Below are 2,551 nucleotides of genomic sequence, written 5' to 3'. Positions count from 1 at the left end.
TCACTTTCCTTTTCTCCGCCTGTCTTTGGATAAGGATCTGGGATGAGCTCAGGTGATTACACTCTTTAGGCCGATGCTAATTGTCAGGTCTGTGCACTAAGTACTGTAAGAGTATTAATTAAACCGTCCCATTAATCAAGGCCTTTGGCACGCCAAGCAGAGAGAGAGAGGGAGAAGGAGAGAAAAGACACATTCCTGTTCTTCTTGTTATCCTTACAGTGTGTGTGTGTGTGTGTGTGTGTCCCCGTGTGTGTGTGCGTGCGTGCGTGTGTGATTTATGTTATTTAGAAACAGCTTCAGTGCCCTCCGGACTGTGAGAGGGAGGGGGCGGAGAAAGTGGATGGGGAAGGTGAAAATCGTTCTGGATTAGACTCAGGTAAGCCCTCCACACACTACATACACACACACACACACACACACACGCACACACACGCATACACACACACACACACACACACACACACACACACACACTCACTCCGACACAGCAGGATGCATGCAGCTGAGTACTAGTGTGACGAGTATCTAACCCACTGTTTGTTTTTATATGTTCATATTTGCTGAGTGGCTTTACTTAACTTTGACACTCTTGGCTAGCACAACATGGTTTAATGGTGATTTAACATCGCACCTCAGCCAAGCTAAACTTATTCATAGCTATATGTCGAATAATCTTTCACTCAAAGCAATTTAACATTCAATAGCAATGAATATGAAAGGATTCACACAGCCTCGGAGAGGCTAAAGAGAACACTGTACTGTTTCTCTTATGAAGTCCCTTTTTGTTGAACAAACACAGTCGTGTTTGCTTATGTAAAACATCCATGTTTCTAGAGTACCTCTTCCTTATGAAGAAACTCCTCTCTCATTATTTACCCCTTGACTTAGAATAAAGTTAGAATTACACACTGGGTCCTATTAAAGCACCACGACGGCTCTGAGGTTCAATTTATACATATGCATGTATTTAAGCTCTAAATATGCAGGAGGTGTTGGGAAGTGCAGGAGTGAAATCCTATTATATCACAACTGTTAGATGTAGAGGAGTAAGCCCTGTGACTCGGAGCAGGAGTGGGGCTGGAGAGACAAACGGCATCACTGCTAAGCGACTGAGGTGATTTTAATCGCCTGCTCTTAAAGAAAGAAAAAATAACATCTGAAAACCAATTCTGCGAACAAAGGCCCTGTGTGTTCCCTGGTGGCAGGATGGAAAGGAAAAAAAAAGAAAAGAAGGATGAATGAAAGAAAAGAAAGAGGTTTTTATCAAGGTGTTGAGTTGGAGGACTAGGGGTTGGGGGGTCGAGGGAGTGGAGAAGGAGGGGTGGGGGGGGGGGCGAGGGAGGGAGGGAGGGAGGGAGGGAGGGGAATGAAAATGAAAGAATTAGGAACCCCCTTCAATCAGCCGAGCTAATTTATTTTTATCTACCTCTCTCCATTGCCTCCCTAAACCGGAGGACATAATTTTCATGTCCATTCCCACTCTCTCTTCTTTCCCGTGGTTGCCGTCGGTGGCTACCGCCCGGCGCTGCGGCCTCCACTCATCCTCAAAATGGCTGCTGAGGGTTCGGGGATGATGCTCAATTTGTAGAGCGTCTAACAGTAAAAAGGGCTGTGAGAGATGGGCCGGGCCGCGAGTCAGGTTTCCCTAATGGCTGCACTGGGATCAGGCCCTGCTCTGATTGGCCTGTTAAATGATTTTCTGGGCTCTGGGCCCAAGCGGGACCCCTTCATCTCTTTGTCCTCCGAAAGAACGACAAAACGGGTAATGAAGAGGAGGGGAAGGTTACGATACGGGACCTAATGAATGTGATATGAAACCGCTCAGTGGAGGCATGCTTTGTGATTTAGTGATTGGTACAGGGAGATGGTTCTCTATGTCCAGTACATTATCCGTCCTAATCTTCTTCAAGTTTGAGATATCGGGCGGGGTTACTCCAGTATGAAATGACCCAGGCCGACTGGTTTGGACACTCCCGATGCCTTCATCTCTCTTTTTTTTTTGTCTTCCAAAAGGGGAAAAAGAGAAGTGGAGGAGAGTTGCTGGCATTCAATGTACAGTGCTACATCGCCTGCTTGAGTTTCTCAAACGAGCGTGATACGGGAGACCAGGGGATCTTCTTGCTTTGTGAAGTGAGTCCAAACTGAGATATAAAGTGGACTGCTTATTCATTAGAAGTCATTAAGATGTCTGATTCGTTTGTGGAGAACTTATTTTGTTTCACAAAATAGGACAGTCCCTTTACCTACATATTTGTGCCTTTGATGTCCATGACAAACACAATGATAAGCTCATCACAGAATAGGAAGCCATGGGAGTCCGCAACGAACCAACACAATGGGTATCCACACACTCTCACACACACACACACACACACACACACACACACACACACACACACACACACACACACACACACACACACACACACACACACACACACATTTAGAGATTGTGTTTTGTGCTATCTTGGCCAGATAGTGTATGTCGTGGTTTCTAGTGTCCTATTTTTCAAAAAGGTAGTCCGATGTTCAAGACTACCATCAAGATACA

General features: G+C 45.6%; 1 long non-coding RNA gene across 1 annotated transcript in view; it reads left to right on the top strand.

Moving 5' to 3' along the window:
- The first annotated feature begins 284 nt into the window (after window positions 1-284).
- Window positions 285-2,551, top strand: part of LOC310820773 — a 32,760-nt gene continuing 30,493 nt past the window's right edge. Inside the window, exons 1-2 of the long non-coding RNA XR_014554831.1 lie at window positions 285-376; window positions 2,014-2,130. This is a non-coding gene — a long non-coding RNA (uncharacterized lncRNA). The remainder of the gene's footprint in view (window positions 377-2,013; window positions 2,131-2,551) is intronic.

The sequence above is a fragment of the Argentina silus genome (genome assembly GCF_951799395.1).
Source record: "Argentina silus genome assembly, chromosome: 20".
Taxonomy (NCBI): domain Eukaryota; kingdom Metazoa; phylum Chordata; class Actinopteri; order Argentiniformes; family Argentinidae; genus Argentina; species Argentina silus.
The sequence above is the reverse complement of the archived record's forward strand: the minus strand, read 5'-3'. Positions and strand labels throughout refer to the sequence as shown.